This window comes from Sphaerodactylus townsendi, linkage group LG10, assembly GCF_021028975.2.
Source record: "Sphaerodactylus townsendi isolate TG3544 linkage group LG10, MPM_Stown_v2.3, whole genome shotgun sequence".
Classification (NCBI taxonomy): Eukaryota; Metazoa; Chordata; class Lepidosauria; order Squamata; family Sphaerodactylidae; genus Sphaerodactylus; species Sphaerodactylus townsendi.
This window is the reverse complement of record NC_059434.1, coordinates 54,506,797-54,522,492: the sequence shown is the minus strand read 5'-3', so window position 1 is coordinate 54,522,492 and position 15,696 is coordinate 54,506,797.

Here is a 15,696-nt window from a genome sequence, read left to right as displayed (position 1 = left end):
GATGGCAGACTTCCCTGCCCCGTTCCCCCCCCCCATGGCTGGGCTCCCAGCCAGCAGCCGGCAATTCCTTCTGCCCCCTCCAGGCAGAGGCGTAGATAGGGAAAATCGAACCTGGTGCAAAATCTAAGTTTTGTGAGGCCCCCCCATGGGCGGCTACTGTGATGCTGGAATCCACCCCCAAACAGCATCACTTTCAACTGTGTTTAAACTAGGGAGCCCAGATTCTCCTTGTAAATCGACCTTAAAAGGAGAATCTGAGGAAATTTGGGGGTGCCTGCTGTCAGGGGTGCAATTGTTAAGCTAGTAGCACCACAATTTCAGGGTATCTTTATGAGACTCTCCTGATGATACCACCCAGGTTTGGTGAATTTTGGTTCAGGGGGTCCGAAGTTATGGACCCTCAAAGGTGTAGTCCCCATCTTCTATTAACTCCAATTGGAAACAATGAGGGATGGGGCACCCTGGAGTCCGTGACCCCCTTTGGACCCCATGAACCAAACCTTACCAAACTTAGGTAGTGTCATCAGGAGAGTCTCCCAAAAATCCCTGAAATTTTGGTGCTGCTAGCCTAAAATACGTGCGACTTACAGGCCAAAAACTGGAAAAAAACTAAAAATAATAAATCCACAAATGGGGGGTGGAGCTTTGGACATGTAATGGGGGGGTTGAACTTGGGAACCCCCCTTACCTACATCCCTATGTCACAGAATAATTTTCTATGCCAGATCTGAAATACAAGAACAAACAAGATTATACCAGATAAATTCCAGGCTTGGTGGACAGAACAGAGATTTACCAAAGACTTGTCCTCTCCCTTGCAGCCTGTTATTGCCCACATGCTTGGCCCTTTCTTACTGCCTACCCATGTATCCTTCCTCTGCTTGCAGGCCTTCCTACCACTTTTGCTCCCAGAAGAATGCACTACTTGCACACCCTCCTCCTGACAGCATTGGGAAATTCTGGAAAGCCCATGTGAGTGGAAGAGCAGGCAGGAGGATTTTTGAGCAAACAGTGTAGGGAAGACATGCGGATTGAAGGCAGAGAGATGCGGGGCGGGGGGGGCAGCAACAGTCCTTACTAGAAGTCACAGGCTCTGGCAACTGGCCAGCTTGGGGTATGTTGACTCTAGCAATTAACAGTAAACAAAAAAAACACAGCCACCATGGTACGCTAAGGAAAAACCTTGGTCTCCACAACATTTACAGTGGTTTCCTCCTAGTTCAGTGATGGCGAACCTTTTGAGACCAAGTGCCCAAATTGCAACCCAAACCCCACTTATTTATCGCAAAGTGCCAACATGGCAATTTAACCTGAATACTGAGGTTTTTGTTTAGAAAAAAAGGTTGGCTCCCTCTTCCTCCGCCCCACCCGCTCGAGCAGGGGCCAGCCTGCTCTAGCCTTCAGCAAGTTCCACACGAACCGCTCTGTGCCTCTCTAGCATCTCTGCCCCCCCTCTTCAGGCAGCAGCTGAGTCCTCCCTGCTCACCGCAGTGCGTGCACGTTGTGCTCAGTGGCCCAGGTCAGTCTAGATGTGTGTGTGTGGGGGTGACTTTCTGCCCCCACATGATGAACTCTGTGTGCGCGTGCCCACAGAGAGGGCTCCGAGTGCCATCTCTGGCACCCGTGCCATAGGTTCGCCATCACTGTCCTAGTTGTTTCTTCAAAGGAAACCCCCTTGCCTACAGACAAAATGATCAGCTCTTTTGATTTATGAGGAAACGTGCATTGCAAGGCCACCCTCACTTTATTTTTTTGATCTACAACCTAGCCAGTACCATTGCTAAGTGGAACTTCTCTCAAAAAATACATTCTGCCAAGGCCATACTTTCCCCATTTGGTATTTCAGCACATATTGTTGAACAGTTGTACTGGGATTTGGAAAGGTTCACTAGTTTGTGCATTGAGACCCAGAAAGGCTTACAGCGTTAGGGTTTAATAGTTCAGACCTTGTAAATTCAGAAACTGTATGCGACATTGAAAGTGGCAGTGGGGCAGCTTTAATATGCATGCCTAGCATTTATTCAGCAAATCACCACAGCACTTGCTGATCTTCCCTTTCAGCGCTTCAGAATTGTATTTTCTAAAAAATGCATAGACTTTTCTTGCTTTTCCCTTGGCATGTATCAGGCATTAAAACACTATTTGCTTGGAAACTGAGCCTGTTTGCCTTCTCCTCCTAGCATATTTCTCTTTTGCAGTAGAGAGAGATTACTGCTTTAGCTTGGAAATCCACTCAAAATTTACTTGTGGACATTCCAATAGGTAAAACAAACCAAGCTGTATATATTTGCAACAGGGAAAACAATCTCAGTTGTGACATAGTTTGGGGAACAGCTGTGGCTTTAAGGCATCCTTCTTGTTTAAGATCTGCTGTTGTGGCAGGTTCTGTCTTGAAGTAGCTTGCCTATAAAATGCTATGCTATCTTACATCTCAGTTCACAAGAGAGTATTTAAGCCAGAAGATAGCAGCATTTTAGCGGCTTTCTTCTTGCGATAGGAGCCTGGCATCCCTCGAGTTCACATTGATTTAGCTAAAAATTGTGTTCCTCCTGAGTTTCATGAACACACACTCCCTTTTTATTTATCAAACATCACTTGTGTTTTTAAGCAATTAAGAGTACATTCGTTGCCTTCTTTTAAGAGAAAGAGACAGTATCAAGTTTAAAATAAAGCAAAACTACTTTGAGAAACCATGGTATTATGAAGTACTATACATAGGTGTCTTTTGCTATCAGTAAACTCATTTTTTAGCCATTTTTATCCTTTAATGTGCCTTTTATTTTGAGGTTTCTGGAAGGAAAACATTTGGTTTCAGTTGAAGCCTAAAACTGATAAATTGTTCTTTTCATTATGCTATTGTTAAGTTTGATTATATAAACTTGGATTATATAAACTTGGAAACTTGTACAGCCCACTTTCTCAAAAGGGTCAAGTATCCCTAACTCCACTTCCCAGGTTTGCCAGCAGTTACCTAAACCCTTGGAAATGATCCTTGGGGTGCTTTTCTATCATTATAAAATGCTACAGATGTTTATGATTTGGATTAAAAATTATTAATTTTTATATGAAAGTTGAAATCAATACGGCCATATTAGTCTATAAATAGATAAGCAAGCTGATAACCAGCTGCAGTCAGCTTTGCTAGATTTGAAAGAAGCTCCTCCCCCCCATTAAATTTTTTTCCAGGAAACCAATTGATTCTGACTGAAGTGGTTTCCACATAGGCTTGTGAGGTTTCCCCATTACTGCTGCAGCTGCTGATCCAGTTCAGCAGCAACAGCAGAACTTCCATATGACAAATTACCCTGCCCCAGTCTTCCAGAACAGCCACACCCCACACATACATTTCCAAACCACTGGGTGTGTGTGTGTCATTTTAATTGGCAATTTCATATTATTATTTATTTATTTACATTCTTTTATTCAATTTATATCCCACCTTCCCCGACCAAAGTGGGGCTCAGGGTGGCGTACAACCATTTAAAAACAATTTTAAAAGTGCATGAACTACATCATCATTTAAAACACAAGATGGCGATAAATTTAAGCCTATGAGAAGCATTTGGCCCAGTTTGAAAAGCAACTTCCAGAGCTGTCCAGGTACAGGTGAACTCAGGGGGGTGGGTAATACAGAAGACAACATGTTTAGTAAGGAGGCTGGCAGATGACATTGGGGGAACACTAGTGGTATCAACCCAAATCCTGGCGGAACATCTCTGTCTTGCAGGCCCTGCGGAATTGATATATAATTGTATTGATCGTTGTAACAGGTTCTATGAATTTCCAGCTGTCATTTTTTTTAAAGTGAGTCTCAAGTCCCACTCATTAGATGGATATTCCTTTCCACATATATTCCCTCGTGTGGCTATAACAATATCAGGCAACTGATAAAAAGTCTCCCAGTGATGGTGGAGGAATATCTGCTGAGATCACAAGGTCAAAGACAATGGATTCCCTGTGAGAGGAAAATCTAAACTTTTCCACCCGCAGGCCAGACACCTCACTTCTACTGCAGTCTTTCCCAAAATTTGATGGCAAATCAAGATTAGAAAGAACAGGAATACACCATGATGTTGTGGAGAATGAGGGGAAAAAAGATTGTTTCCTAACAGCTCTTGAACCTACAGGAAATAACCTATTTGAGCTGCTGGGAGTTTACCTATAACCAATTTTACTGGCATTGGCAAGCAGTATTCACAGATAAGTTAAAGGCATGCATATGGTTCTTCACAAAACTCTCTGGCCCAGTGTTTTCCTCTTTTTCTACCATCGTAATAAATCCATGGAACAGGGAAGCTAGCACTTTTGCCACACTCACCCTTTCTTTATGGTAAGGTCTTGAATGTAAAATGTAACTTTCTCAAAACACTAAAAATGGGTTGGGAGATGAACCTGGTTATTATTATTTAATTACAGTGACTATGATTGTACAAAAATAATTTATGTTAATTTATGTTGATTATTTTATTTGGTCATTTTTCCCTTTAGAAAACACTCTCAGGGCCAATATCCATTTTATTCCAGGCAAGTGTAAGCTGGCTGAAACAGGTTTTGCCTGTGACCTGTTCCATGGTGTGGTCATAATCTATGTGCTGAGTGTCTGTAGCACCACCAAATATTCATGAGATGAAGAACTGCAATATAACATGAATACTTCATGTACCTTTACCACCTTCATTTTATTAATTCTGTGTCGAATTAATACCAGTTTTTCTCATTTTTACCCACTCACATATACACAAAGGAATGAATGGTTCTGAAGTCCTCTGCCAGCCTGAAGTCAGATTACCTCAGTCAACTAGACACAATTTAAAATACATATGACGTGAAGAAATTAGTGAAGAAACACTGTTTCTAACTGTATTCCTGATTCAAAAGACCATCAATTTTACACCACTTCACTTCTACCCAGAAATTAGATTTAGATGCACACTTTGAAGAATCTGTCTGCTCAGCTGCATGTGCTATAACAACACATCAACAAAAATTGCTGCTATTGACTGACAAAACAAATAAATGAACTGTTTTCAAACACTAACTGTGCCTGTGTTCTTGTCTATTTAAATAATATACTGTTGTCTCAATCTGTTACTTAAAAGAAATTCTATTGATGGATTTATATTTTTCAGTGAATCATAAAATAAGAAAAAAAGTATGTCCAAATAATAGGTAAATGCATCCCTACTGTGTTTTGTTCTGTATAGAAACCGTCTAAAGATGATATAGCTGAGCAATAGGCAGTAGGATATGACTGAAATCCAAGTTACTAAAGTCAGGATGTGAAAACTTTCAAGAGCTGCTGATATCCAAAGTCCAATAATATATTTATTTGTTATTTATAGTCCACCTTTCTCACAGGGACTCACATAGTGAGTCAGGATGGTCAACAAAATGGGACATTCAATAACCAATGCATTATGAATACCAGAAAGAACTGAAGCCCAACCTATTTACATGACATATTAAGTGGTACAACATTCAACAAAAGGAACTGACTTATATCAGCTATACACTGTGGCATAGATCACAGTCTCTAATCATTTATCCAGGTAAGTTTGTACTACCTGAACAGAAAAGCCTTCTTGAATAATTCAGTTTTGAATACACAGATATTTCCAGCAGTGTATTTCTTTTATGGAAATCCATTTTGCAGATAGACAACTGCTACTAAAATACAATTTGACTGTCCAATGATCTGTTTAAGTGTAGTTGGCTTAAAAACCAACCATATAGTATATGCAGCAAATCTTTACTTTTGTTCTTGTGACCTACTGCATCAGCATGGTTTTCTGACTTTTAGCTTGCCAGACTAACATTGTGCTAGAAGTTTAGCAAAAGTTTTCTGAGGACTATGGTATGATGTTGTAAATGACTTATGAAACACAATTGCAATTATGACTTTGTAGAGTTGACAAAAAAGGAGTCAGCTTAAGCCTGCAGAGATATGGGGAAACCAAAAGGTGACTACATTGTAGGAAAACCCCTTAGATATACTGAAAGCTGTCATATGGTGACATTCAAAGCTGTCATATAGTGAAGTTCATATGGTGAAGTTCATTCAAGGTTGCCATCATTCCAGCCTTCTGTTTGAATTAAACATTTGTGCTATGAGTAGAGTTAGAAATTTTCTAACCTTTGGGTACATGTTAAATGTTGTCAAATCACTTCCAGCTTATGGCAACCCAATGAATTAATGACCTCGTCTTGCAAAATGAGAGTTCTGGCTTCCTTGATTAAGCCAGTCCATCTCAAGTTGACTCTTCCCAGTTTTAAAATGTATTTATTATATTTATATCTTTCCTTTTCCCTGCCTAGGCTTCTGTCTTTTCCTAGTGTTGGAACACTTTTTGGATTTTTCCAGGGCACACTTCTCATAATGTGATCAATGTACAACAGCATCAGTTCAGTCATTTTAGCTTCTAGGGAAAGTTGAGGATTGCTTTGATCTAGGTGCCACTTATTTGTGTTTTTGGCATTTCACAGTATCCATAAAACTCTCCTCCGACATTATATTTCAAAGTAATCTACTTTCATCCTGTCCATACCCATACATAGTAATTGGGACGAATATACTATGAATTATTTTGAACTTGGTTGCTAGTGATATATCCTTACACTTTAGAATATTTGTTAGCTTTTTAGTGACTGTCATTCTCAGTCAAACTAGTGTTAACTGAAGTTGCAGTGGTACTGTGTCTGATAGATCCTCCACCAGTTTCACCTTGTACTACTGCTGCAGCCCAGTAGTGACTCATCAAGGATTCCTCCGTCCCCATTACCACTGGAACTGTCTATTCTCTTCTGATGGTATGTTAATTCCTAAAGGGGGTACATACAACTTAGTCTGTTTTCTCAGCTGTGACTGTTCCATCTGGTGTGACTTTGCTAGTAGTTTAGCCTCATGACAGAGTCAAAACTCTGCATAATATTGACACACAGCCTCCCTCACTATGCCCCTTCTGAATATGTGAAATAATGCACTTTCAATCCACTTTCGCAAGTGTTTGCAAGTGGATTTTGCTATTCCACACAGTAAAATCCAGCAGGGATCTATTGCTCACAGCATTCCCCCCCCTGCTGCCCACTCCCCCTCCCCCACAGATGCAGCATCACACACTCAGTCTTGGTTGTATCAGCAAATAAGCCATAGCAATAACTCAGTTCTTCCACCAAAATAAAATATTTTTTTTCATATTTAAAATATCTCAAGATATTGTATTGTCGAAGGCTTTCATGGCCGGAATCACTTGGGTGCTGTGTGGTTTCCGGGCTGTATGGCCGTGTTCTAGCAGCATTCTCTCCTGACGTTTCGCCTGCATCTGTGGCTGGCAGATCCTCTGAAGATGCCAGCCACAGATGCAGGCGAAACGTCAGGAGAGAATGCTGCTAGAACACGGCCATACAGCCCGGAAACCACACAGCTCTCAAGATATTGCAAGATTAATATTTATGGGTAATTTATTAAAGCAATTGTGAATATCCCAAGGCAAGGAATATGATCGGGTAACTGGGGGGAGGGGAGTTAAGGCATATAAACTTACACAAGAGAATCACTATTTAAAATGAAAAAGCTGTATCAAAAATAAAAAGGTGCATTCACTGATGCATTTTTGATACAGGTAGATAGATTTAAAACTAGAAATGGGTTTTGCATTGAAATTTAAATTAATGGAAACAATGATCAAAACTAGCCCTCACTGGAGGATCCTGGGAAAGGTAGAAAGCATTAACCCAGGCACTAATTCATTCTTCTGCAAGTGAAATTTTTCACTGCCTATTAAAGAATAAAGATATCATCAATCTATTTAATTCTTAACGTTTTATTGGTTTTTATCAGGTATTATTTAATATTTTTCATTAATATTTCAAATGTCTTTCTTATAACATAATCTAGTGTTGTGTACCTCTTTCTATTATTGTTCTTAAGTATATTAAGTATTTAAGTATTAAGAACATAAGAACATAAGAACTGGCCTGCTGGATCAGACCAGAGTCCATCTAGTCCAGCACTCTGCTACTCGCAGTGGCCCACCAGGTGCCTTTGGGAGCTCACATGCAGGAGGTGAAAGCAATGGCCTTCTGCTGCTGCTGCTCCCGAGCACCTGGTCTGCTAAGGCATTTGCAATCTGAGATCAAGAAGGATCAAGATTGGTAGCCATAGAGCGACTTCTCCTCCATAAATCTGTCCAAGCCCCCCTTAAAGCTATCCAGGTTAGTGGCTATCACCACCTCCTGTGGCAGCATATTCCAAACACCAATCACACGTTGTGTGAAGAAGTGTTTCCTTTTATTAGTCCTAATTCTTCCCCCCAGCATTTTCAATGAATGTCCCATGGTTCGAGTATTGTGAGAAAGAGAGAAAATTTTCTCTCTGTCAACATTTTCTACCTCATGCATAATTTTATAGACTTCAATCATATCCCCCTTCAGATGTCTCCTCTCCAAACTAAAGAGTCCCAAACGCTGCAGCCTCTCCTCATAAGGAAGGTGCTCCAATCCTTCAATCATCCTCGTTGCCCTTCTCTGCACTTTTTCTATCTCTTCGATATCCTTTTTGAGATGTGGCGACTGGAACTGAACACAGTACTCCAAGTGCGGTCGCACCACTGCTTTATATAAGGACATGACAATCTTTGCAGTTTTATTATCAATTCCTTTCCTAATGATCCCCAGCATAGAGTTTGCCTTTTTCACAGCTGCCATGCATTGAGTTGACATTCCCATGGAACTATCAACTAAGATGCCCAAATCCCTTTCCTGGTCTGTGACTGATAGCACTGACCCCTGTAGCGTGTATGTGAAGTTTGGATTTTTTGCTCCTATGTGCATCACTTTACATTTTGCTACATTGAACTGCATTTGCCATTTCTTAGCCTACTCACCTAATTTATCAAGGTCCGCTTGGAGCTCTTCGCAATCCTTTGTGGTTCTCACCACCCTACATAATTTGGTATCATCTGCAAACTTGGCCAACACGCTACCCACCCCTACTTCTAGGTCATTTATGAATAAGTTAAAGAACACTGGTCCCAAAACGGACACCACTCCCTACATCTCTCCATTGTGAGAACTTCCCATTTATACCCACCCTTTGTTTCCTGTTCCTCAACCAGTTTTTGACCCATAGGAGGACTTCCCCTCTTATTCCTTCATTGCTGAGTTTTCTCAATAGTCTCTGGTGAGGAACTTTGTCAAAAACCTTTTGGAAATCCAAGTAGACAATGTCCACTGGTTCCCCCTTATCCACATGTCTGTTTACACCCTCAAAGAACTCTAGTAAGTTTGTAAGACAGGACTTGCCTCTGCAAAAGCCATGCTGACTCTTCCTCAGCAGGTCTTGCTTTTCTACATGTTTAATAATTTTATCTTTAATGATAGATTCTACTAATTTACCAGGAACAGATGTCAAACTGACTGGCCTGTAATTTCCTGGGTCTCCCCTAGACCCTTTCTTAAAGATTGGTGTGACATTGGCCATCTTCCAGTCTTCAGGGATGGAGGCAGATTTCAGGGATAAGTTGCATATTAAAGTGAGAACATGAGCAATTTCATGCTTGAACTCTTTAAGAACTCTTGGATGAATGCAATCTGGGCCAGGGGATTTGGTAGCATTTAGTTTATCAAATTGTATGTATTATTTCATACAAATTAATTGTATGAAATAATAAAATACCTTTCGGTATATCTTTTTTTATACTTAGAATGGTCATTAGGGTAGCGAACCGGTTGTCACATTATTTGACTCCTTCCACCGGAACTGGTTGTTAAATTATTTGAATCCTGCCACTGTGTGGAGGAGTAGAGAACTGCACCCAATTTGCAAATTAGAGTTCACCGCACTTGGAAAAGCACACATAATCTGCTGTATGGCAGAGTGTGTTGGGAAACTAACACTTCTGATACTGACCAGTATCAGCCAATAGTTGACTGTATAGCACACCGGGGGAGAAAGATGAGACTTAGTATCTCTTGGTACAGTTGAGGTGCAGGTGGGAATAAACAAAGGTGGCAAGGATGCAATCCAAGTCTGGAGCCAAAGTGAAATAGTTCAAATGTTAGACTCTGCTGGGTTGCCAAGTACACCACATTTAATGATGTAGAGAAAACACTTAAGCCAACTAGTAAATCGAATTATGGTTTCTCATGTCTTCATTGGGTAGTGCTGGGATAATGATATTGTTCCATCTGAGTACCATACTCTTTGGACTGGCAGTGGCTCTTTTGTAACTCAGGAAGAGATACAGCACCTGCTACATGAGAACCTTTGTCTAGAAATGCCAGAGATTGATCCAGAAACCTTCTGCTCGCAAAGCAAATGTCATTGACCAGATTCTTCCCATAACTGTCTCAGAGCTTGTCTGCATTGTGGACTTACAACTTGTTGGACTGCAGCATATAGCACTGATAAAAATACTTTGCTTTCTTTCCATAAGAACATTTTGTGCCAGCATTATTTAATTCTCATGTGATTATCAAATAGGATGTTGTTATCACTGCTGTTAATTATATTTAAACCAGGGGTCAGCAACCTTTACCACCCAAAGAGCCATTTGGACCAGTTTTCCATGGCCCCGAAGATCTACTGAGCCGGAGCCGCCTCCAATTTGGCCACTCCACTCACCTTTCCTGAAGGGACACACCCATGCTACCCTTCGACCTCCAGGCCATGTATAAGGCTGAAAGAGCTGCATGCGACTCCAAAGCCGCGGGTTGCAGACCCCTGATTTAAACAGTAAAACTTAGAAAACAATCTTTAAACAAACGCCAAACTACCCTAAAAGAATCATCCATATTTAGAGTTTGGGAAGAGTGAACCACAGAAAAGGATGAAGTAGGACTTCTCAAGGAATTTTTTAAAATCAGAAAATATACAGGCTTGTGTGTCTATAATTTCCAGTCTTCTCATGAGAAACCAAATTATTTTAAAAATAATCAAAGCAGAAATCAAAGAAGTTAGGATTTCCTAGAAAACATATTAAAACCCACTTAATGGCATATATGTATGTGATAGTTAATATGCAAAAGTATTTATCTTGTTTTCCATATTTGATGGTTACTGTTTTTTGACCTCTGTATTTGACCAAAACATGCAATGATTATTTGTTTCTGACAGCTTATGGGATATGAAGCTTTCCAACCAAGTTGTTGAACTGTGTATAAAATAAATGAATTTTACTTCATACATTTTAAATTTTATTCCAAACTGGCATCAGGGATTTAGAAATTTGCTCTAAAGTAGCACACATATAATATAACAAATTTGCTTTCAAAGACGAGGGACACTACTGCCTACAACCTTCATTTCACCTTGCTAAACTCTAAAATGATGCAGAGGAAGAAACAATAAATTGGCTCAGTTACCGCTAGTTTTGCTTTTGGACAGATACTGCTACTGACATGCTGAGCAAGGGTCCATGACCCAGCAGCAAGGTTAGATGCAGCAGTGCCACAGAATATTGCTGTTCTGATGGAGACCTGAAACAACAAACAAACAAATTCCCTAGGGGCTTTCAGAATCATTGCTTAGAAGTATGACTGCAAGATGCTAAGAAAAGAAAACTATACATGTGAATTTCTATGGCAGCTTCCAGGTATCTTTGACCAGTGCTTTTCTGTTAAATTTGAATTGAGGGAAGTCTTCCATCAAGTTATATCCTTTTCAGAATCTGGAAGCCATTGTGCTACATGACATAGCTCATGCTGATCTTAAGAGTTTCCTCTACCCTTGTCCCAGAGATTGGCAGTAGATGAGTATGTCTTGTAAATTCCTTTAGGCCTCTGTGTCAAAGTGTGATATATAGAGGGTAACCTACTCATGTAAAGTTAGAAGCATATTGTTTGAGTTTTTTTTAATGTCACCAACTCAGATCTGGTCAGAACAACTCTCCCAGGGAAGGAAAGAAGTACGAGAGATGGCTGCTTAACCATAAAAAAAGATAAAGGTCTCTGAGCAAGCACTGAGTCATTACTGACCATGGGGTGATATCAAAGCACAATATTTACTAGGGAGACTATGTTTACAAGATGGTTGCCGTTGTATTCCCTAGTCATCTGCCTTTACCCCTAGCAAACCAGGCACTCATTTTACCAACATCAGAAGGATGGAAGGCTGAGTCAACCTTTAGCTGGCTACCCAAAACTGACTTCTGTCAGGATTGAACTCAGAGCTTTGACTGAAGTACTGCAGCTTACTGCTCTGCACCATGAGACTCATTCATAGAGTAAAATTATTAATCTAATCTTCAAGTCCCTCTGAGTCTCTTTACAGGAGAGAAAGGCGGGTAAACATCCAAAAGTCCTTTTCTTTCTGTCTTTTTAAAGTGGCTTACGCCATGCTTTTCCTTTCCCCACCATTCCCACAACAACCCTGTGAAGCAGGGTTACCCCATGACCCAGGCAGGATTCAAACCTGGGTCTAGCAGATCCCAGCCCAACACTCTAACCATTACACCACATGGGCTCCGCTGACACTGGGTGGTCACAAGGCCCAGAGGCCATGTTGACCCAGCGCAATAGCCATAGTGGGGGGAAGGGGGGCTATTGCACCACACAAGGCCCCAAGGACAGGACCCTGCAGGCCTGGCTCTGGCCCTGGCCCATCCGTCAGCTCCCACACTAGCTGTGGCCTGGGCTCGTGTTCATCCAGCCGCAGCTCGGCCAAACTGCCAAGTCACATGGCAGGCCCAAAGCAAGCGAGTGAGTGAACGTTGCTTCACTTGCTCTGAGGGCCTCAGAGGAGCACTACGGCCAGCCCCCTCCCAGCGTGGGAGGTGGGGGTGAGGCCCGTCCACTGGCTTCCTTGCCAGCCGCGGACTGCCAGGTCCCACCATGGTCCCAGAGCAAGGAGCGCACAGTGCACCACTTGCTCTGACACCGGCTCTTTCATCTAGCTGAGGCTTGGCCTAACTGGTGAGTCATATGGTGGGCTGCGAGTGAATGAACAGTACTCTGCTCGCTCTGATGCCTTGAAAGAGACCGGAGCACACCATGTGCCGCCTTTTATAGGCACGCATGCCCCTTAGTCACACTTGACGAGGGCCCCCATCACATGACTAGTGTCTGCTGGGTCCTGTCACATGATCCATTCCTGCGTGCATGCATGCACACTACTGGGGAGATGGGGCTTTTTACTCCCTGTCTCCTGCTGCAACAGCAGCCCCAGGTAAGTCCGGGGCTGCATTTTTTGGCCATGAAGTTGCAGCCAACTTATGGTGAACACAGAGTTTTCAAGGCAGGAAATTTTCAGAGGTAATTTGCCATTGCCTACCTCTGCGTACACATCCTGGACTTCCTTGGGGGTCTCCCATTCAAATACTGAGCAAGGTCCACCTTGCTTAGCTTCTGAGAACTGATGAGATTGAACTAGCCTTGACTATCCAGTTCAGGGCTGTGAAAGTATCTGAATTTACTGTTCAACATGTCCTTCCCAGTTACAAGACTAAAAAAAGATTATTAATGGATGATCGCTTGCTTTTTATTTAGGATGCTCCCTGTGTTATTGAGGTATTCCTCTATGACAACATGGCGCAATATGTTGAACAGTGGTTTAGGTTTCCCAGAATAATGAGAACAGATGACTAACTTCACTGAATAAAAGGAAAAAAATGTGACAAGGATGCTTGTAATGAATTTTTAAAAGAACAATTAAAACAAACTCACCTCCAATCATAATCTTCTTTTCACTCCACCTCCTGTGTTAGAATTAGCCATCGTTGTATGGTCTTCCTCCCAAAAAAGCTAAGCAAAACACAGTGTTCTTTATGGCACTGCCTTACTACATCATTACTCAGTAGGCTAATACAATTCAAGTAGTAGCCCCAAGCTGTTTTGGCCTCTGCCAATGTACTCCATTTTGTTCTTTTTATAGTATTACAATTATTTCAATTAAGTTAACTTGAAAAGCATTTTATCCAGACATGCCTTAGGTTACTAACTTTTACAGTGTCAACAACTTTTCACATTCACATTACTCTTAATTAGGATGCAAGTGGAGGCTCTAGACCTTTAAAGAAATAAAAATGCTATCATAATTTATTTCTTGCAAAAGCAAGGCAACAGGTCTGAGCAGTGGAGAAACTGTTGAGTTTGAGCTCTGGCAGCTGTAAAGCTATTTCTGCTTCATATATTTCTCTATCCTGATTGGCTGTGTGGGGTTGATTAACCTAATGTCATTACAATTACTGCAAATTCCCCTATGCAGTATGCAAACCCCTTTCACTTGGAACTTATTATCATGCAACCAGAGCACTTGCATTTACATAATGGCTGCCTGGTTACTTTTAACCGAATGGAATCATCTCAGCCAATCATAGCCTACCTACAGCTTCTCTCATTGTTTTCTTCCTTGATCTTTTCAGTACATAAACATTTTCTTTGTGTTTCTTCTTTGTAACTCAACATCCCATGCTGCTGATGCTTCCCATTATGAAATTATACTTTACCCTGAAAAGTCCCAGCTCAAGATGTCATGCTAAGAAAATGCCCATGCAAACTGATAAAGCTAAATGATTCAAACCATCTGCTTGATACCAAGCACATTTACTTACAAGAATTCTCCTTCATTTCAATGCAATGTGCTAAGGATACGTTAAGGATCAAGAGTCTTGCTGCTGGTACTTAATTGCCAAATCAATCTGCAGATTTAGTATGACAGTTATATAATTCATTGTTAATCTGAGAGGGATTAGTTTTAATTATTTGTATACATCACTTAGTATATAATTCTGTATCATTTTTAAACAATGTCTGCATTGTGGTGAACTAAGCAGTTTCCTGAATACCAAGACTGATGTCTGATCATTTTACCAGGAAAGATAAACTGAAAAATTCTTTGAACTTGCTGCTAATATTGTTTGTTACAGCAGTGCTTTCTCCCCTTGAGGCAGATTGTACATCAAAGACTTTGACAAAAAAATTACCCATGCATTGTAAAACACAGGGAGGATGAAGCGTGATTGTGAATCAACTTTCCTACTTGGCTAGCAATTGATTCAAAAGACTGATACCACCATATGTAATACTGCCAATCAGAAACACATCAGAAACCCACTACTCATGCACTGCTTTTCTGTTTTCACATGTGTGAACTAACAGCAGGAGAATGGATGAAAAGCACAGATGGTTTCTGCACAGAACACTAATAACATGTGTAACAAGTCATTAATGAACCTGTTTGCTTTTGCATTGGAGAGCTCACTGCTCCAGGAAGCGATTGCAAGCAGTCCAGGTTGCTGTGGTTCTTTTGGTTTCTCCAGAAAGATCACTAGTTTAGTGATTCTTGTAAAATCCATGGGGAGGGAAATATAATGGGCTGAACCGATTTTGGGAAAGAGCCCTGTGCAAAGTTCTTCCCCAAAACAAGATAAACAGCTTCCTCAGCCTGTTATATTCGGGCTAGGTGGAAACCACCACAGTTAGATAGAATGTGTGAACAAGGGCCCAAGCAACTCCCAGGTTATTAGCTGTGTTGAGAGATTGTCAGAGAAACACAGGGACCAAGGTCTCATCCTTAGTATTTCCAATAAAATGGGCAAATAGTAAGTGAAGTGAAGCACCAATGATAGACCTATGATCTGACTCAGTAGAAGGCATTTCCCTGTGCACCATATTCACATACAAAAGATGCATGCTAGGCCCTCTGAGTTTACAAAGTAATTACTGTAGTGGTCAGGGCTCAAGACTGGCACGATGAAGTTT